The sequence below is a fragment of the Apus apus genome, chromosome 3 (assembly GCF_020740795.1).
Source record: "Apus apus isolate bApuApu2 chromosome 3, bApuApu2.pri.cur, whole genome shotgun sequence".
NCBI lineage: Eukaryota > Metazoa > Chordata > Aves > Apodiformes > Apodidae > Apus > Apus apus.
In genome coordinates, this window is record NC_067284.1 from 65865098 (window position 1) to 65887696 (window position 22599).

At 36.2% G+C, this 22599-nt stretch overlaps 1 protein-coding gene across 33 annotated transcripts in view; it reads left to right on the plus strand.

Annotated features, from left to right (window-relative positions):
* Positions 1 to 22599, plus strand: part of ESRRG (estrogen related receptor gamma) — a 406125-nt gene that overhangs the window by 252199 nt on the left and 131327 nt on the right. Inside the window, exon 1 of one of the 33 annotated variants that reach the window (XM_051615717.1) lies at positions 5122 to 5140. The exons of the other annotated variants lie outside the window; for them this stretch is intronic. The gene's annotated coding sequence lies outside the window, so the exon portion shown is untranslated. Of the gene's footprint in view, positions 1 to 5121; positions 5141 to 22599 lie in introns of those variants that run through there. 33 annotated transcript variants of the gene reach the window in all.

The following is a 22599-nucleotide window of genomic DNA, read 5'->3' on the forward strand; positions in this document are numbered from 1 at the left end:
AGTTAAATTTGCAGTGGAAACAATATACTAGTTGTTGCATATTAGGATAAGTTACTCCCATTTCCCTGCCTCTAACAGTGTGTACCTGACCAGAGAAATGTTCATGTTTTAGTTAAAGGTGTGTTTAAGGTAACATTTTTTCATAAATATTGTGTATAATTTTACTTAATGTGAGGGCTTACTTTCTTGGGTTTTGGTTTGTTTCTCCTCTTACACTGTTATTCCTGGATGAGACTTTGAAAAGAGGTTAGTATCTATCAGGCGGCTTTTGCATGATATATGTAGTTTGATTTAAAAAAACCCAACCCAAACCCCCCCCAAAAACCCAAACAAAATAAACAGCCAACATTACACCCTCCCTCCCCGCTCAAAAAAAAAAAAAAATCAAACCCAAAACCAATGCACAAAAAACACAAATAATTTTTTTCTGAAGTGGTTAGCATTTTCAGGAGTCCTACAACCTCAGCCCTAGGAAAACTCCATCAGATCTTCTGTTTGTAGAGCTCTAATGAAATGAAAATATGATCCTTTTAAAAATCAACTTCATGGTGTTTATATGAAGTCCAGTTTAAGTATAATTATGTCTTCTTTCCTGGGATGCTCCCATGGGACTGGGCTTGTAAATTACTTGCCTTGTAGAAAAGAATGAAGGGATTTTTTTACTTGTTCAGTGTTCTCTCATCAGTTCTAATTCTTTGCAAAGATAGATATGTATTTAGCCATGCAAATTTTTTTACTGAAATGCCTTTATGAACAGTAGCTGCTTTTGTAGGGTCCAAATACTGTCTTTACAGACACTTGTGCAGCTCAGCTCTTTGTTTGCTGTCACGATCTCCCTATACAGCTCTTCAGATGTACAGGTCTGATTTTTGAGGTGATACCTCAGGCTTCAGATGATGAGGACCTTGCTTATGCATGGTGTCCACCAAGCAATGGCAAGCATTATGCGAGTAGGGAGTTTGCATTCAAAGTTTAAGTTTGAAGTTAAGAGAATTGAGTAGGTTTGTTTGAGAACATAAAATAGTCAAGAAATAATATATTTTTTACAATAAAGTGATTAGTCACATCACCTTTTTAATTAGTAGATTTAATAATTGTATTAAAAACAGTTAATTTAAAAATAATACCTAAACTGTGAAAATGTCCCAACCAGAAAGAACTTAGTATCAGTCTTGTGGCCTTACAATACAAATTATTTAATTCTTTCTTACCCTGTTTGTCACCACGTATAGTTGGAAATACACAGACAGTTTCAACACTAGCAATATACATGACTGGTGTCAGCCATGAGTTTTGCCGATGAAAACAAAAGGCTTTAGAAAGCTTGATTTTTTTCATTGTAGTAACTTTTTAGCAGTAGTGAAAAGAGCTTACCAATACAATACACTTTTTGAATCTAAGTTTGGTTCCATGATTGCTGCTCCAGTAGTGCTTGTGTTCCTGTTGTGACAACCTGGCAGTGGCTCAGAAGTTTATTTTTAAAGAGGGTGTTCCTGCATGTCCAGAGTTCTGTTCGTATATCGTTGTTGAGAAAACAGCCTGGTTTATCATAGTGCAATCCTGACTTGTTTGGTAGCCTTTGTAACATGACTAAAGTTCACTGCTTTTACTATCTCTATGTGATGTTGTGAATTAGTTACTGTAACTTGAAATGCTCTTCTGAGGCTGGGAGTGCATAGGTCACTGTTTCTAGAAGTTGCTGGTGCTAAAATCTATTGCATAATTTTGTCAGTTGGCACGTACAATCCCTGAATTCTTTCACCTTTTTTTTTTTTTCTTTTTTTTTTTTTTTCTTTTTCTGGGAGGTAGTGATACAAAACCTTAAAGGTCAGGATTTTTATTTAGGACACATAAGCATACAGTTGTGCTGCTTATCCAAAGTTTATCCAAAGTGCTTAACCTCTTTGGCCTCAAAATCAGTCTGGGCATCCTGTGAAAGCAGGCTGTCCCTTGAGGTTTTCTGTAATTCCTGGCTTCTGCCAGGTCAAAAATAAACAAGAATAAACTTTTTGATAATACTGCTGTGTCTTCTCCCTGGGCCAGATGAAACTAGATACTAAATTATTATGTTTATTATTATTAGAGTCCCTCCTAAGTGTGTTTAAATCTCTGAAGAGATAAGCTCCTGTTTGTTTCAGGCTTTTAGGTGCCAGTTTGGACCAGTCCTTGTTTATGCCTACAGGTTTATTTACAGTCAGTGCCTTTTTCCAGTTAGACCAGTATGCTCAGAGGGAGCAGAATCTAACATAGGACATATCTTGACTTTAGACTTTTTCTTTTACCTTCAACATTGTGTAGTTGCTTATTCTGTTAAAAAAAAAAAAAAGAAAAAGGCTCAGTAGTTGAGTGTAATTGCAAATCAATTCCATATGATTTACCCATTATAATTTAATATTTCTGTTAAGGTAGTATATGGAGGCCCCTGTCATGCTACTGTGGTGTACAGTGTGTAAATATATGGGTAGTTCCTGTTCACGGTCTTTGATGACTACAAATATAAACAATTAATGAAAGCTGCAAAAAAGAGCACAACATACTTTTTAATATGGCAAGTGCAACCATATTCTGTATCTGTGTGTATGTAGTTGCGTAAAATTTGTGTGTGGTTTTGTATTTTTAATTTAAAATGAAAGTATTATGTTCAAGCTAACAAGGAAGTATGGGTTGTTTTATTGTAGATCAATGGAAATCTGCATTTAAGATGCAGATGCATTTAATGAAAAGGAAGAAGAGGGAGAAGCACCATGAAAGGGAGTGAGGCAGACCGGGGAGCAATACAGGGTGCTGTCATTGACATAGCAGGGAGGGGTGGGAGAAGAGTTTGGGGAGACAAATCTGGGTAGTACAGGATTGCATAGAGCACCTAGCTGACTGCTTACATTTAATACCTTTTACAGTATGATTTTTAAAAGTTGTCCTTGAAACAGCAATTTTAATTAATACACTGAATCAGTTGCCTGCTGATTTGAAGAATATGAAGTTAATCACTTCTGCTTATTGGGACAGCAGTACATGTTGTATGAAAATAGTAACTTCTATGGTGCAGTGATACTGAGGCTCATCAAACTCTGCCAGATTTGTCCCCAAATTTATGTTTTTCTCAGTTCCATGTGTTTATGGTTAAAACACATATTACAGATGTTTCTTCTTTCACATTCACTAATGTTTGGCCCAGTGTTCCAAAGAGGAAAGCAACACATGAAAATGCTGATTTTTGCAAAGAAAGACTTACTGCCTCTGCTTTTGTTTGTGTCTTGTCTAGAAATATAAAATATTTTGTAATAAACTACTAGTTTTATATATCTTCTAAAATGGGAAGCAGAAGAAATTCTGTTGAGGAACATATACAGATGGAAACTGAGGCTTTTCACTCTATGTATAATAGCTGTTAAGACTTCATCTAAAAACTGTCATCATGTACCAGAAGATACATAGATTTATATTTTAAAAAATTATAACAGTTACCTGTGAAAGGGTAGAGGTATATGGAAACTGAAGCAGAGTAAAAATTTTAGTGAAGTCATGAGTTTAAGATCTTTATAAGATTTCAGGCATATTTTATTTTGTGTGCAGCACTTGGGGGCTTACTGGAGTAGGGAAGGACTCCTCCCGTTTAAGGGAAGAGGGGAAATGCTACTTACACGCTCTCAGTAAATTGCATTTTGGTTTAAAAAACAAATAAGCATCTGGACATTTATTTAACTAATTCATATAGTATTGTATGTAAAAGGTTTTTTCCCTCTGTGTACTGCTTTCTGCTACACTGATGATAATGTACCTGGAAGGAAAAGGCAGTCCAGGCTGAGGCAGCCAGCGTCAGACAGGGCGGTCTGCCATCTGTCCCACCTGCTGCATTCATGTGTCCATCTGCTTACTGCAATAGCTCATTGCAGGCTTCAGCCGAAGAACATTCAGGCTGAAAAGAAGGCAGTGTGAATTATTTAGGTAGCTAGTGTAAATAAAGAGGGGGAGAGGAGCAAAGGAAGGGGGGGTGTGAGAGGGAGAAAGCACTCTCTTACTCCTAGATGCTTTGGAATGTGTTAATGCATGAGAGCATTTGATTTGCATATAGATTTAGATGTATAGATCATTGTGAAGATTACAAGCCAATGAGTTTTATCTAGATTTAGATAGCTCTCAGCCTGGTTTGCACATAAAATACAGCCGGTTTCAGGAGGAGAATCTTTGGGGACTTTAAACCTAAGTGAAACTGATGAAATGTAATGCTTTTAGGTATTAATTTAGCAGAAATAAAGTATTTCCTTTAAGGGCTTCCTGTGCCCTTTGTTAACCAAGAATTTATAACTACTTTGCATAGTCGGTGCTTTATACACACTGTGATTTTGATTTGGTTATAGTTAGTTACATTTGTAGTCATCTGTGCTTTATTCTAAGAGGAAAAGCAGTTGACAAATATATTTTTTTTTTCCTTTTCCTCTCATGTTTATCAGGTGGAGATTAAATCCAGTCCTCAAACAAATAATTTTCCTCCTGTCAGTGTATATATTGTTACACAGACAAATATATCTGTTTTTTTTGCCTACAAAAATGTACATAGAACAGTTACATCTTTTTAACTATTTTTAATGGGGGTGAGCAAACAGAATTTTGTATTGTTACAGTGGCCAGGAAAAAATAAATAGCTTCATTTTGAGGTTGCTTGCTTGAATTTCAAAATGACCACCAGAAGGTTAAGACTATGATGGTATTTTTATTGCTCAAACTGAATTATGTTTTAGAAGAGATAAAAATTGTTAGTGCTAGATTTGAGCATAGGAAATTCATTTGCATAATTCTATTCTAAACATTTTAATAATAGTGGTGTCATATCAGACTTTTTTTAAAAAAAAAATGTGTAAAGATTTGCTTCACATTTTGATGTTTCTTGATGTAAGATTCTTCTTGCTTTCAAATTTTAAATGTCAAACTGTCCTGGGCCAAAGAATAAAATGCAGGATCATCTTCAGAGGAATCCTTGAAATTGTGGGAGGGTTTTGTGTCATTGTTTTGCCTGGTTTTAGATCTGCAGAAGAAAGGGACACAGCATCTTGAAATCCCAACAGCCTGGCTACTTCTCTAAGATTTGCATGAAATTCAGCTGCAGCCTTCAAAGGGATTTGAGTGGATTGAATTCTTTAAGGTTAGTCCATGTCAAACCTATTAAGTTCAATTCACATGCAAAACCCTTTTTACGTTTTTTTTTTTAAGCCAATAAGGCTCTAGCTACTATTAAGGCAACATAGTGTACTTACAGTGGAACTTCCATGGTAATGGATCACCCTACTGGCACGTATAACAAACCAATAATCCACTTTGTCATTTTTCAAATTAAAAGGTTCTGTGTCCTGTATCTTCCTCAGATTAAAGAGGTTTTGTTTGCAGAATTTGAGATAATAGAGACTATTTTAAAGTATCTGAGTCAGTGTGGATATTCATCTTCATCTAAAATGTGATCCCTGAAGTTATGTGATCGCTCCTTTAAATTAAGATTAATTTAACCTTTGAAAGTAACTCAAGCTCTATGTTCTTGACTTTCTAGGTCTTTGAGTTCTTTTTTCTCCTGTAGATTGATTCCACTGTTAAATGATTTTAGGACTACATTATGTGTTCTGTGGTGAATCAGGGAACAACTGTAGGGGGAAAAACGGATGAAAATACTTTATGGTATATAAAAGAATTAGTAGCTACTTCAGAACTGCAAGGACATGACTCTCAGAAGGACAGTTTAGTTTTTAATTTAAAAGCCAATTGAAGGAATTCTGTGTATGTCAAACATATAGGCCAGAGCATCTAAATGCCATGTCTAGAAATTTTGAAGTCCACCAGCAGGCTGTGAAAAAAGTACAAAATGAAGACACTTTGCCCCAGTTAAATATTGTCAGAATAAATGGATGTTAGTAGGAATTTAGGTTCAGTAAGGAACACCTACCATTCTCTGAGGTTGCATCTCATCCTGGAGCTTTCTTCCTCATGTAAGATCTGCAAGATTGTTCCTTAATTTTGTGAATAGCTTTCTTTGTTGTGCTTTGGTTTGAATATTGAGGAGGTGTTTCAAATTGCTGGCCAGATTCTATAGACAGGTGAACTGAATCTTTAAAGTGATTATGCGTTTCCTGCATGGAATAGAATTTATCTGCTTCCACAGTGGCTGCATTGGCACCTGATTCTTCAGTATCTAGCAGGATGCTGAACTCAAAATTGTATTCTGATGTCAGTCAAACACACTGAATTTTGCTCAGTTTTAAAGATGTGAGAAGAAAGTAGTATCTACCCCATCCTTATTATCATGATGTTTGGGCTTTACACTTTATGCTGAAGGAAAGCACTGCTTTCATTTAAGTTTAGATTAAAAATGATTGATTTGTATGTATTGGTTAAGAAACAGAATATCTTCCTTTGACTTAAGGTTCCAGCTGCTCCCAGTCTTTTTAAAATATATATTAATTAGGACAGGAAAAAATACTTATTTCCATTGTTTACATTTCAAAGAAAGCAGCAAGCATCCCATGACACATACTTCATGTTTAGAATGCCCTTTTTTCAAGTGAAAGCTGAAGAAGCTGCTCCTTAAATGAAACACTTAGGTTTTGGGACTTGATCCTGCAAAACTCGCATGTGTAAGTCACTTCATGTAGTACATTCCCTGGTTAAGTATTCTGACAAAGGGGTCAATGGATAATATACCCTTTGCAGTTGGCCTGGTTCACTTGTGTCTTGCATAACAAATATTTAGATTTTCCCAATATAGGAAAGAGTAAGATTGAGCAGTACTATGATTAATTGTCTTGCGTTTTGGTTTTATTTGTTGCTTTTTTTTTTGTTTGTAAGTTTTCAGCATCCATTTAAAGATTTGAAGTTACTCTGGTAGGAATTCTTGTGTATCATGACCTCTGAGAGTCTTTTTTTTTAGAAAGTACTAAACTAGGGGTGTTTTAGCAGGTCAAATAGACATGCAGGATATGGAATTCTGTATTTGTATGTGAATTCATAATTGTTCATCTAAACATTCTTCACTATGCTTGAGCCATTCAGGATTGTGCAGAGTTCGCAGCTTTTAAAACTGAAGCCTTGTAGTGTTAATACGGCTATTTACAGCATTGTTAATTAAATGGTCTAAGTAGCAAATGTTAGCATTTATGTTGCTATTTGATAGCATTCCATAAAGCATGCAGTTTTCCTGCTTGTAGATTAGTGAATAGTGGTGTTATATGCATTTTTCATGTGTTAGTATTTGGGGAGGTAAGTTAGTATTTCGCTGAGGGATTAAAGGGAATGCAAAGGCTCTCTATTTGTGAAATATCTTTTCCTTGACACCCACAACTTCGTTGTTGAGAATATTGTAAATATCTAATTGAAGAGTATTGTCATGTTGCAAGAATTTTATATTTGTGTTGTGTGGCAGGGTGATTCTTCTGGCAAAAGGGTGATTTGCTGTCAATACTTCAAGTGTTAGAATAAATGCAAAATGCCTGTGTTGATACTACCAACTGAAAGTAAAAAAAAAAAAGACAAATCCGGCTGCATTTTTTTTCCTTTAACAGCTTTAGGTTCTAGTAACATAAACAGAGCTAGTCCTTGTTTATAGCTGTTGTTGACAGTCCTTGAATGGAAAGGGTTGGGGGGAGGATAGGGGGAGGAAGGTTAAATGGCACAGAGGTTAAATTGCTTCAGTGACAGAATCTCTGCAAAAAGGCAGTGAGTTGTTTTAAGGATTAGTTTGGGAAAACTTGAGTTGAACCCACTTGCCTGCTATTCACATACTGCATCACAAACGTTGCTATTCTCTTATTTTTTATAAAAAACAGAGTTTACTTTCCAAAATGAGTAGAGAGCACTGGGAAATTTTAAAAAGCAAAGCAAAAACCCAAAGACTTGCAAAAAACCAAAGAGCTGCAAAAACTGCTGAAGTTTTGTCTGTTATTTTATTGTGAAATTCTTAAAACATTGGAGCAGATTATTAAAAAAATACATTTATTTGACTCTTGAGATTGTTGCAAAACACCAGAGAAATATTGCAGAAATAGTTATCAGTGATCTAAGGGGACATGTAGTTACTCACTTAAAGACTGCACCAACTTTTAAATGGGCTTCTGTTCCTAACAGAAGTCTGTCATTGTAGCAGTGTAGTTCTTGCATCCTATCATCTCGTCTTAAACATTTTCCTTTGGAAAAACCTAACCATATGAGCTGGGAGTCCAGGAGGATGTGTGCAGTCCGTTTTCAGAAAAGATGCGCTCAATCTGTTTCAGACGAGTTCCCCGAAAGATGGGTTAAATCAACTGATTTAGCTGATTTTCTCTCTTGAGGTGATATTTTATTTATATGATAAAATGCTTGGAAAGTGATTAATTTGTCAAGGGAACATCTTGTTACTGTAAATTTGCCGAATGTGTAATAAAATTGCCATAACACAGATGGGAAAATGAAGATCTTTTAAAATGAACTAGCTGTGCAGTCTGCCTATGTTTCACTTAAAATTAACTTAGTTAATTTTTTTGATCATTTTTACCCTTGGAAGAAAGCAAGGTGGGGAAGATTGTGGCAAATATATTGTGGGTTTGGATGTGTGATGGGTGGAGGGGACAGGAATGGGCTGTGTAGCTTTTCTTCTGCATCAGAAGAGACTGATTGATTTATTAAATTTCTGCCAGGGTTCCTTGCTTGAAGGAATGTTTAGAAATCAAAATAAACAGGTCGGATACTCCTTCTCAGTAGCAGATAATTTAATAGTAGACCTTTGTGAGCAAGTACTTTGAGTCACTAAGGGGCACATGAAGTAGTGCTTTTGTGCTAGTTTGTGCAGATGCTTTCAGATGACAGCTAAATATTGTAACACACTACTTAGTCTTTATAGCAATCCCTTATTGTATGCAGTATGACTTAAATTATATAGGAGTATACTTGAAAAGTCAAAGGAAGGAATACCTTACCTGTCTCTTGAGTTGCAGTGTGTAACAAGTGAAAATAGCATTAGCAAAGGAACAGTGCCTTGTATTCATACATTTTACTACTGCCTGTCTATCTGTCCACTGGAATGAGTCACTTATCATGCTTCTGTGTTTTTCCCTTTCAACTTAAAGAATTATGAAAGGAAAATTCAATTTTTTGTGTCCCTTTGTGGCAGGTAGACTGGAGACTGGTCATTTGGATTAAAAACATGTCCATCACCACAAGCTGACAGGTTATTATTATGTCATCTTTGAATATATGAATTTTATTCATACATGTTGGAAGTCTAAGTATGGGAACTTTTTTATATAAATAATTATTCTAGTAGTGATGTACTGCATACTGTTGACATATTTTTTTGCTTTTACAGCATTCTTGGCCTTATCACCCATAACATAAATCTTAGGCTCTCATATTTAATACAACCAGTAGGATAATCATGCTCTTATAATGTACAGTCAAGCAATCCCGCATCATCATTTGTCTATAATTATTTGTTGTCATATGACAGATGTTTCACTTGATGTCCTGTTTTGGATTTGCCCATATGTTTGATGGAGCCATCTAGGGGTAGATGAGAGTGGCCTCCTTTAGGAGTTCTTGCTGATCTCCACAAACACTCTCAGTTTATTAAGTTTTCAGCTATGTGCAGTTAAAGTTTTGAATATATGTTGTTATTTTAGTTGCTCATAATTTATTTTTTAGAACTCCAGGCTATTCATTCCGTGAAGCAGTGGTAGCATAAAGATGCAGCTGCTATCAGACTCTACTGTGTAAAGAACCAGTGAAGGAGTGGAGCAGATTTGTTGTGTATTCTAGGCAGATGCTTACTGAAATGCAAGTGGATTTTTATTCCAGACCGTAGTCCTATCATGATATAAAATGTAAACCGCAATCTGGTAAAATTATCATTTAAGGCACTCTCGTTAACTGATCAGGGTGGATATGCAGTTTGACAAGCAGCCCAAACTTGTGCTGAAACTAGGGATCCACAGAACTTACCCAGATCAAATATGTGTTAATTTAGTTAAATGGTGGAATCCAGTGCTTTCTTCAGGCCAGTCTATTTTTCATAGCTTACCCAAGGACAGTCGACTTAAGCAGAACTTTTAGATCTAGAAGAGATAAATATTTGATCCAGATTTCATACTGCTGAAATAATTGAAGCAAATCTGTCATTAAAGTACAGCTGAAATTTGCAGTGTGCAATATTGAGTAATTAATGCTGAACTGTTCATGTAAAGCTTTTCTCGGACAAGTCTCTCAATGACTTCTTACAGAAGAGATGGCCACAGGTTCAGCGTGTAATAATTGCATCATATTGATATGATTGCTTTATAATTGGAAGTAGCAACATCCGTGTTCTGAATGTAAGAATTGGGTTGGTACATATTTGTTACTTTAGACAGTTTTTTCTGGAATATGCTGGATTTCCTTCTTTTTTTTCCCCAGTGACTCCCACCAAAATAGAAGGCAAAAGATAAAAAGAGTACAACCATCTCAGGATTTTGTGAAAAGCTCATCCCACAAACTTGCTGAAGTCATGTAAACATTTTAAAAATGAAAGCCATTACTTCCTGACCTTTGCTGCTTATATCCAGAGGCACATCTCTGACATGTAATCCCTGTGGCATAAATAGGTTTGAATTACACGTAATATGTGAAGAACAAGGAACTGTGAAAAGCCAAAGGTTTACTTATTTATTTGTAAAATCACACATTAAAATCCAAGACAGACTAGAAATGATTTAAGCTGTGTAGGTTTTTCCTCTATAAATTCTGATTTGTCTCAGCATGGGATGAATTTAGTCCTCACCACCATACCCAAGTGATATACTCAGCTATTTGTTAATTTCCAGTGCATCCAGAATCCAAATAGATAAACAAATGCAGAGTAAGTTTTCAAAGGAAGAAGAGTTTTGTTGTTTGTTTGTTTGTTTGTGGGTTTTTTTTTGTGTTTGTTTTTTTTTTCCTTACAGTTTTCATTTACAAATGTTAAGGAACTTTTTAGTGTAGAAATAGAAATGTTTTGCATTAACAGTCAGTACTTACATCTCTCAAATGCTGTAGTGTACAAACCCCCATATATATTGAAAAAAAACCCACGTGGACTGCTGTGCTTTCTGAACCCTTCGATGTCAGTGTGGTTTTCCTTGGGTGCAGCAGGTTATGGTTATTCCCCTTCATCTTGTGTATCAGAGTATCAGGACCTTAGACCCCCTGAAATCATAGGCTAGGTTGGGGAATAATACCATTAGCTACTATAAATTTGCAGAGCTTCAGACTTGCTGAGTCTATTCCCTTGTACCCAAGGTTTTGACCCACAATGCATGACAGATGTGCTGTATTTGGAACAGATTTGATTTTGTTATTTTACCTACTCTTCCCATTAAAATAACCAACCTAATACCATTTATAAAATTACCGAGATGATTTAAGCAATTTGTGAATCAAGCAGTGATATTAAAGGAGAAACTTTTTCAGAACTGACATCTCCATTGATGGATGTTTCACGGCAGTTACAAATTTGTAATATTTTCTTTTGCCATGAATATGTTTATGTGTTATTCTTTCATTTAATGAAAACTAGCACTCCTTTTAGCATTTTGTAGAATATTACTGTTCTATCAAAGTATTTTCCCCTGTTATTGTCCTCCTCTTTATTTAAAATCCTTAAAAAAATACATGGAAACATTGGGCTATTCACAGCTACACACATCACACATCACCCTTTGTGTTGGCTAAAGCTGTTTTTGCCATAGGCTCTCTTTTTGGGAAAGCTACATGTGAAGAAATTTGAATTACTTTAACAGAAAAATAAACATTTTAATGTAGGAATAAGAAATTATTTAATTTAGACTTAAAATAAATTTCCTGTGTAGAAAAAAACTATGTATTTAAAAATAATAAAGGTCTCATTTCTACAAGTTCAAGGCAAGTTCTCAGAAGTAAGTGTTCCGACTTCGAAAGCATGTTTTCATCAAAGCCATGGGAAAATAAGAAAAATGCAAGATACGCTGAATTGGGATTCCCCAGAACCTTGATTCTGTTCTGTGCTGTGTCATTGGTCTGCTGAACAGTGTTAGGCAACTTCTCACCTTTCTGTATCTTGTTTTGTCCATCTCTAAGAGGGAATTCCCTGGAAATGCAGTTGAGTACCTGCTTTAAAATCATTAAGTAAAATATAAGTATGATTAATAGATAGTACCATAATGTTGTTATTAGTAATATTTGTCTAGGTAATTTTTTTTCTTTTTATATTAGTTTCAATAATGGCTGGTCAAAGGAACTGTATGTGGGACCCAAGAAGAAAGCAGAGTCACCCCTAGACTCAGTAGATTGGGCCTGTCTGATAACACTTAGTCACAAGGAAGGCCTGGTCCTTAACTTTGTTTCAAACTCCCACAAAAGTGATGAGGATTTTTGTCATCATCACACAGCTAAAAGTAAGACTGTGGCACTTGATCAAATGCTGACACTCAGGAGACTGAGTGTTTTAAACCACTTTCAATTTTAGCCCTACCTTTTTGGTTTCTTATGGACACTTGCATCTCATAATTTGAAATAAATATTTTCTCTGTCATAGAATCTTACATTTCACTCTTTTTAATTTCCTTAGAAAAAATACAGTTTCAGGCTTTCAATATGAGACCGTGACAAAGTGATTTTATAGCCAGTAGTGAAAGTGACTAAACTTGACAACAATTGTGTTTTATGACAACCTCTGCTTTCATGTCCACAGCCTACTTTTCTATCATCAGCTGTGGGGTTGTTTTTTCTTCTGTTATTTTCTTCTCCCCTCTTCCCTCAATTACTTTTTTCAAACATGAATTCTGTATCTCCGCACTGACTGGAAACAAATCCTTTACTAGGAGTGCATTTTAATGGGCAGCATGCTTCACCAGAACCTTAACTGTATAATACTAAAATTTTTACCAACCCAGAACCAAAGCTTTTCCTTGAGAGCACTGTTCATAAGAGTAGTGGAAGAATTAGTATTACAGAACTAAACCAGATTAAGAGGGAATGTGAATTAGATTTGGTAACAGATGGTGCTGTGGAAATTAAAGGTGCTTTGCGAATGGAAGCGACAGCAGCTTGCCTCTTTTCCTCTCCTGTCTCTCTCTTTCATGCGCTTGATAGACGAGTATAAATCACAACAATCCAGTCTTGACAGCCAATTTTGAGGATTTGATCTGGTTAAAGACATGGCTTTCCTGCTTCACTCACTGAAACTGACTGCTATATTATTTTTATACAGCACCTTGTCATATTTAGGAAAGTGGAATCACCTGCCTCCCTTTAATGAAATTTTCTTTAATTACAGTTGTAGCTCTTTAGTGTTAATTACTTCTCCATTCAGGCTCAGTTCTCAGGCTGTCTCATAGGAATGTATTTCTCTCCCCTACCCCATCTCCCTGCTCTATTCAGGCATATGCTTTCATTTTTCTAAAGAAGCTTTTTGTTGTTGGAAGTTGTTGTCAGATCCATTATAATTAGATCCTAATTATCAAAATCATCATTATTGTGTAGGATGAGAAGGCATTGTAAACAACTGTTAAAGTTATAGGATCTTTTTTGACAGAGGAGAAATGTTTCCAGGATATACATTGAATAATAAACAAGAAAATAAAAAGCCCTACTAAGAAATCTGGGAAGCCTCTAACGATCTGGATAGCAAACACACTTCTTAGAAGGAAAATCCACCCGGGTTATCTCTCAATACCTGTCTCTCCAGTCTCCAGATCAGAATAAAATTCCCCTGCTTCAGTTTGCTTATGCAAATATTAATCTTTGCACCTCTTATACAGGTGTCCAGGTATAAAAATCACTTTTCTGATGTATGTTGGGATCAACTTACAGTTGCCTTAATAGAATTACTTTTTTGCATTTGAGGCAACAAGTTAAGAGACTTCTGTGGTGCGTGGAAATGCAGAGATGCTTCTGTCATACACTAAAAGTCTGTAGAGTGAAAAATAATGGACTAAATCTAAAAAAAACCCAAACAAAACCCCCAAAACCTCTCAAAGTAAGAGATGATTCTTAGAGCTGGCAACTAACAGTTGGTAGAAATAAAGCTTCCTACTGGCAGTCAAATCAAATGTAGTAACAACTCAACGACTCCCTGCTGCTAGCTGACAGCATGGTGTAACACACTGGGACAAACATTCACTTAAACACTGATTGCAGGAAAACGTCATTTTCCAACTCACCACGTAGCTTTTTGGTTGCTTGTGCATGCATGTATGTGTAGGGGGGATTTAAAACTGATGGCATGTCATTGGGAGGACAGGGTGCGTTCAGGAGCCAGCTGAGTGAAGGGGTGGGAGAAGGACCACTTGCTTTAGAAGTTCTAGGCTTGAGTTTTTTAAGATGCTCACTGATACTATTTCTGGTATGTACTTTCTAATTGCTTCTCCAGTTTCACGGAGCTTGGCTGGCAATTTATATTTATTTTGTTGTAAATCTGCAGATCAGTGACAGAGCTGGGTGGGGAGACCGGTACATGGTGTGCACACACCTACACTCTGCCTTTCAGCAGTAGAAGCAAATCTCAGCTAGAAATTCTGAAAAATCTGCTGATGCAAACTTCGACTCAGTCTTGAGACTGGGGGCATTCTTTTGTCTTCTTTTCCTTTTGGAAAGTGATGAATGACAGCCATGTCTCTGATCTCTAGTACTGGCTTTCTGACTGGTGCAAGTAATGCTTTTGATGCTGTAATCACTTCAAAATAATCCCTCTTTAGAAAGCCTGTTATGTTCTTGAATAAATCTTTACGTATTTTTGTAGTTTGTATTTTTCTCTCTTCGTGTATCTGAATGTAGCATTTTATTTTCTTTTGCTGTTCCAGTTGACTTCTCTTAATAAAAAAGAATCCTCACAATTGATAATTAGATGTCTCCTGACACTTTACTGTGTGGGGGACAGAGACATCAGATGGAGTCCACCTGATACCACTGCAGTATAACCACATGCAAAATGTGTTCCATCACAGAAAAATATCTAACTTCTTAACCAGAGGTTTTGCTGTCTTCTAACATTTGATGTGAATTGAAAGTGTTAGTTAGCAGTTTGAAAACAGAAATAAAATTTTATGCTTCCTTACCGGTATAGTGATTTTCATATAATGGGGCTTGGCCATCATTCTAGTAGTCACATCAGCCATTTGGTTGAAACTGAGCCTAGGAGTCTCCTAGTGTGAGTTTGTGCAGCGTCTCTAGATTTCTCTCACTGCAGAGCTGACTAGTTTGAGGAATGTTACGTATTGTAGCAACAAAAAAGAAGTACCATTAGGCTAGAAGCCAGTAAATGAGAGGTTACTCTAAGGTTTTCTAGTGGTGTGATTGTAGCTTCAAACAGTAGCCATGTTCTAACTGTGTAAAACTCTTAGAAACACAGGAGACAAAGAGAAACCTAAAAATTAAGTAGGAGCATGAAGTATTTACTGAGGTTGAAGTTGTATCAGGACTGTAATATCTACACAAAATACAAAATTGTACAATTATGTATAACTTTCAGGCATGTCAGAATGATTTTCATTTGATGTGCCATGTACTTCTTCCATTGCCTTCTCTTTAGTGTTTGCTTTTTTTTTAGTATTTCAAAGCTGAATTATCAGAGCGTACAAAAAAGTATCTTTTTCTACTTGAAATACATGAAATCTGTAGAAGTAGGCGAATCGTTTCTGTGGGAAACTTGCTGTGGTGACGGCCTACTGGTGAATAGAACAGCTAGTAGCATATACACATGCAAAAATAAAGGTCAGTTTTGTGATTTTTACATCAGCTTTATTTTTTGCCTTTCAGTTGGAGGTTGGTTGGTTTGTTTTTGTAACTATGTTGCCGTGACATACATTGTGTGCTCTGGATGACTATGTTGCCGAGGGCTGGAACCTCTTTAGATGTCTGGTGTTTTGTCTCAAAAGTGCCTATTTTTGAGTATTCTTCCCTGTTGACTTTTTTCCCCAAAAGAATACCTAATGTAAAGAATAATAAATTTGCAGTCTGAAAAGACTGAACTTCTGTTAGCTATAAGAGCTTCAGGTTTTAAATTCAGAAGAGCAACGTTATGGTCTGTCAAACCATAGGATCTGTACACTGCAGAGTTTGTGCATGTCTAAGGAGACATTTAATTAAACCAGCATTAGTGCATCTACACAGACTTATTAAAACACTTAGTTTGTCTCAATAATATTGATTAAATAGCAGTAGTTTGTTTAATCTAAGTGTATTTTTGCTATTACTACATTACTTCCAAGTAATCAGGGTAATAGTCATCATCAGTGAAATATCACGTTAGTTATGAAGTAATGCTATAAGAATTGATTTAGACTTGGCAGGAAAGAAAGTCTTTCTGTCATATAGTGCCAAAGCCTGATTTGGATTATTAGAATGAGAGTTTGAATCATAATTTCTGTTCATATAAACAAGGTGTGTTTTGTAGGCGTATAGGTTATTTCATACCCTGAGTATCTATTATATCAAGGAACACCTCAGACAGTTAATTATGCAAAACATCATGTAAGTAATTACACAGTATTATTATGCATTTAACAGTTTTATTGATTTGCTAGTTGCTTACTTACGGTATTTAGAGCTATAAACAAGAGATGCTCACCCTCAGTTGAAATAGGTCCAAGGAAATGAGCTAAAGATAAATGACACTAGTATGCATTGTTGCATCAGATGTAATCCTTAAATGTAGAAGCTGTCAACAGTGATAATTTGCAACACATTGGGGTATCTCAGCATAATTTCCTTCTCGTTAACAAAGTTTATCAACCAGGAAGCACAGGGAATCAACATGAAATAGAAAGGGAAGGAATTATGAATATTTATATACTGGAGGCGAGGTAGGGGAGGTTAAAATAATTCCCCCTCGATTTGAAGGGTCTGCAGTAGATGCAAGTCAGCCACTTGAAAAAATGGCTTTTCAAAAGCAGCACAGAAAACAAACTAACTGCAACCTGTCAGATTAGGTGCAAATGTAAAGGGACTTAGATAATGGCTTGTTTTGTTAAACTAAAAATGACCATCTAGTAGTGTCCTCTTCAACTGCTTTGTGTGTAGGAAGCGCTTTGGCAGAGCTTGGTAGATTGCATACAGAGCAATAATAACTGTTTGGGAAGCTGGATCCTCTGTCAGCAATCATCAGCTAACTCAGGCCACTGCTGGTAACAACATGATGGCTTCCAGAATTACTTCTTATGTTCCAGCTGCTAGTGGTTATGACAGCTGCTCTGGAAGAAGTCATCAGCTTGCTTTGCTTTCCCTGACTAAGGTGAAGTGGGGAAGATTTCGAGAAAGTATAAAAGAAAGAAGAATTTACAAGAAAGACAATGAAACATTCAACATTTGTTTTTTAAAAAAATCCCAAACAAAAAACCCAGATACAATTGTAGATGTGTGCTCATTACTAAAGACCCAATGTGTAATAACAGTTTTGCTTGTGTGTGCATGGGACAAAATTAGCAATACCTTGCAATCAATGAACTCATCCACTAGGTTAACCAAGTGGGCCTTATGATATTTCTTATTAAAAGAAGAAATCCTTTATTTTCCTTCCCCCAACTAAGCCAGTGCACCTTAATGCAATGATGATATGTTAGACCCAGCAGTTGTCAAAGCATCATATTACTGTGATGCCATAATGACACCCTGTCTCTGTAAAGTAGTCATGTTTTCTCAAATCACACGTTGCACCGTTGATTTCTGACATGACACTTCATTCAGTCACTTTCCTTTTCTTCCGCATCTCCATTCTTTGACAATAGCAGCTGGTGCCCATTTTCCTACTAAGTGATTCACATTTTGCCACTTTACTAGAGTGCAATTAGCTGAAGCAGAAAAAAATGCTCAATATAAAGCAGCTAGGCTGAAATTGTTACTCAGCTCTTTAACAGAACTGGATGAAAGTCTTGAGGTGTTGTCATGGGCATCAGTGCAAGAAGAAACATTTTCTTTTCTTTCTACACAAATGTTTTTTTCCCCTCTTACATTCAGAGAATCAGAGTATGGGAAATCACTGGAACATGTTTCACTGTTTTCTGTATACGGATTTTGGTGTGGACCTGTGAAATGATACTGAAAGTAAGCACAGTATTTGAGAGGAAATGTGGTCTTTTACAGTCAAAGCAAGGAGCTGGCTTCCATTCCTGACTGCTACAGACTTCACATAGACCAAGAATTTCTTCCATGCATTTTTCATGCAGTTTTCACCACTGAAGTATGAGGATAACAAGTTAAAACCTTTCTGGTTGACATCCATGTGAGTTAGAGGAATGTATTGGAGGAAAATGAGATGGATTGCACTGTTGGCGTAAAAAGTACTTACGTGTGCATGATAACAGCCACCTTGCTCATGCTCCCACGTAGCAGCTGTCATTAAAAAATGTCAACTGATAACAACCTATTCTGACATTTATGGAAATAAGGTGATTCTCTTTTCAAGAAAAGAAAAAAACTTAATGTGCAGGTAGAAGTGGACTTTTTTGTTGGTCTGTAATAAAAGTGGTCACTGTAATTATTGTGAATAATTATTACTCTCATTGAAACCACCATCGCAGCTCTGAAGTAGCAAATGATGCTACATGCAGAGCTTTTAATACTTAAAAAGTGATCATGAGATGTGTTTGCAGATTGTGAAATATTGGTATATTCTTTTGACATCCTTTAGGTGTCGATAGTAAGTGAGAAGAGGGAAAACTAACTGTCTGAACCGACTGCATGTATGGTTAGAATATAAAAAGCTCCCAGTGGCTTGAATGGGAAGACTATTTTTTTAAGGCTATATACTATAATCAGATGCAGTTAATTTTTGCAGTCTACTTGCATATTGATACTGATTTAGCCAGTGTCAGCACTGTCAATATCATTAGTAATGTGGCAGGTAGATGGAAATATGAATGTGATTGCATTAATAAATTCTTAATATATTCAACCTTTCATGAGCACATGGCATTACAATGTACCCGCTATTGTTTAAGACCATTTTAAAGCAGGAGTTGGATTTTGAAGTGCTCTGTCATTCTGTCTTTCTGCCAGCAGTGACTGGCTTCAGGTCTTAAACAAAGAAGCTGTGAAGTAAATTCAGTAGAGATGTGAAGACTAATACTGTATATTGCATATTATTGAGGCTTGCAGCACTGTTTGTGGTTTCTCTTGTATATGGGCATGGAAATGTTTCTGGAGATGATTAGTTACTTTCCCTATAGTTTCTGAAAGGAAAGCTTACCTGAGAGCTACCACTTTCTAGAAAACTTACCTGAGAACAGTCTACCGCAAATGGAGTTGCAGTTTATTTGAGTATACTAAAATCTAGTATAGAAAAAAAAACAATCCCACCAAGGCTTTAAAATAAATACTGTACATTTTTATATGACATGTGTTATTTCTATTCATAAACCTTAACTAAATTTAGATTTTTATTAATCCAATGTGACCTAAAAATTTTGCATTAACAGCACAATGTGGAATTGGGCTTATTCTCTTTGAATGCAGATAAAGCCATCATCTTGAAAATAGCTCTTTCTGACAAAAAGGTGTTCTTTTGAAATAAAGTATTATTCACTACATTCCTCTTAGACTTAATGTGAATTTTAGTGCCTCTAATTTTAGATTGAAGTGAGGTCTAGAATAAAACCCACCAGCTGACAATTGAATTTATAGATAGTTGTGAATATTTCAGGCTTGAATAATAGAGCTGTAGAATTTCAGACACAGAGGAAGAGAGAATTAAACTCCAACTCTAGTTTTAGACTATAACACAATGGTGTCTAGGAATTCTTCAGTATAACGAGCTAAGTAGTAATTAGGAGGGAACTGAGGGAGGGATTTTACAGAGATCTAGCGTAGGCATTATTCCAAATGTTCAGCATGATAATTTGATGGGGGTCCCACCTGCCATCCATATAAGATGACTCTTGAACTAATTTGGTTCACATGTGGTACAGCAATGAAGGAGTGAAAGCAGTGTCTCTTGCCCACCCACAGCTAGTACCCAGCCTTGTCTCTGGTTCACCTTCTGCAGGGTATTGAGAAAGTTTTTGCTATCAGAGTCAGGTGCTGTTGTTTTCACTTTTCCTTGGAATGGTTAACATTTTAACTGCATTTGTGCTTTGCCAGCATGCACCATTCCAGTCTGTACTGTTTAAGCTTTAGCCAAAAGCAGCTTTATCTCGGTTAGTACCAGAACCTGCTACTTCAGAAGCATCATCAGACTGGCTTTTGCCTAAGCAACACTAGTGATCAGATTTTAATGCATGTAGAACTGAGGGTATAATTTGGTTCTGACCGCTTGGAGTGGGAGATACCCACTTTTGCACTGGCTAAGTCAACATGCATGCAGTTGGACAGCTAATTAATTGCAAATGATTTTTCTGAGAAAGGTGACATTCGAGCTCATTATTGCACAAATTAGAAAAAAAAATCAGCAGTGGGAGTCTTAGACAAGGGCGTGCCATCAAACTGGTTATGACACTGTAGGCAGTAACTCCTATTGCTGAATTTTGAGACTTGATATGTAGAATCTCAGCAGCAGGAATGTGAAAAAGTACCTGTTTAGTCAATAAAGGAACCTTACTATATAGAAAAATAATGTAAAAAAATAGGTTGATAGAATGTGGAAGTTAATTGGTATTTTTAATTGTAGCTGTATAAAATTCAGCGTCAAAGAAAGGGAGAGAGAGACAGAGAGACACCATGTTTTAGTACCCTAATAACTTCCAGCTCTAGTCTAAGATCATAATGTATGTGAGAGCAGTCCAGTAATTATAAGGTAATAAGTGGAGTGGTGGTGTAAGTGCTCTAAATTAAAAGGAATTCACAGAGCTGCTGTAAGTCAGTGCCGACCCGCTTTCTTTCAGACGTTGACTTGAGAAAAGTGCTTAGCCCAGAGTGCAAGTAGAGAGAAAGAGAGAGCTATCTATTAATTACAGCACTCATTAACAGTGACGGCTACAAGGCAGCAGATGCAGAAAAAAAGACACGCGCTACTGCAGGCTGGCAAGGGGATTTCACCCCCTCCAGTTCTTTAGGAAGGGACAACACAAGCAGGTGGTCCAATGTAATAAGATATTTTCATGGCTTTAACCTTCCCATTTCCTTGGTTTATTTGCTGACACCAGATAGCTTGCTCTTACCTCCTCCCCAAAGAAGTACTGATTTGAAGTTTGGAGTGTAACATTTCTATACATCAATCTGGTTGTTTTCCAAATTTGTGTCATTTGTTTTCAATACAATTTTACAGTAAAAATCACAGCAATTGAAAGGACCAAAATAAGATCTGTGGACACCGATGTTAGGGTAAATCTCATCCTAAGCAGATATTTTTAATGAAGGTCAGGCTTTGATCTCAGTTACCGTCATTGGAAAGGAAGCTAACTCTCTGGATTTATGTCTGTTTTCCATTGCTGAATTTAATTCCAGATCTTGAAGTAGAAATTGATTTATTATTTTCAACATGAAAAGGCAAGAAAGTGAAGACATGATCTCCAAAATTATTATTAGAATGTTAAGTCGGTCAAATTATCTGGACTAATTTCTTTGCTTTGAAAATGTGAATCTATAGTTCCAAGTAGTTGCATTTATGCTGAAAATGTTTCTAGAGAAATGTTCATAACTGTCATCTATACTTTGGCAGCTTCAGAGAGTACCATGAGGAAAATGCTGGGTAGCCCATTTATTACTGTGGTCTCATAATCACAGCTGTAGAAAATGAAGATAGGATCTGATTCAGAGCTTTCTAATTATTATTTTTGTTCCTTGTTCTCCTGAAAGTATGTTTAAAAATAGTAAAAAACTTGAGGATGGAATAGACTAGATGTTTTTCTTCCTGTAGAAAGCGCTAATTTGTCAGATCAAATGTTATGTGGATTTATTTCAGATGCTTAATTCTGAAAATGTGAGAACTGAGAAGACAGAATCTCACGTTCTGAAACACAAAACTTCTATGTAAAATTTCCTCTAATGTATTTTTTTTTTTAATCCAAGAATAGAACACACAAAATGTCAAATACTATAGAGCTGCAGATATATGGGATAGTGGCATAGTTATTACTGGTTAGTCTGAGGATAATGGCTAGAAAGTAGTTGCAGACAGAGCTGATGAATCATTTCACTTAAATTTTGTAAAAATGGAGTCCAGCCTTAATTATTTGTTAGAGTTCCCACTTGATCTACTCGGTTACTAAATAGCTGTATCTATAATAAAACAACATTAATTTTTAAAAAAAAGACGGTGGGAGACTTGCTTTTCAATCCTGGGATCAGATCAATAGATGATGGATATGTGTTTTGACAAATATTATTTACAGTGCAGAATATTTATGTGGTCAGACTTGGAAATACATGTTCCTGGTAATGGTGGAATTTATGCAGAGAAGTTGCCCAGGGAAAAAGGAAGACCTTTAATAACTAAGCCATCTAATAGTATATTTTTAATTTTTTGATTCACTAGATGACAAGTTCAGAATTTAGAGTTGATGTGAAGTTGACACATAGCCTAGAGGGCAGGTGGAGGGAGCAACAGACGGATTTGGTCTCTTTGAAGTTTTTGTTTACTGCCTGTCTGGAGCTTTGACAAAGCTCTGTCATGCCCTTATGCTGATTACCTTTATGTAGAACAAGAGGTATTGACTAATGAATGAATGA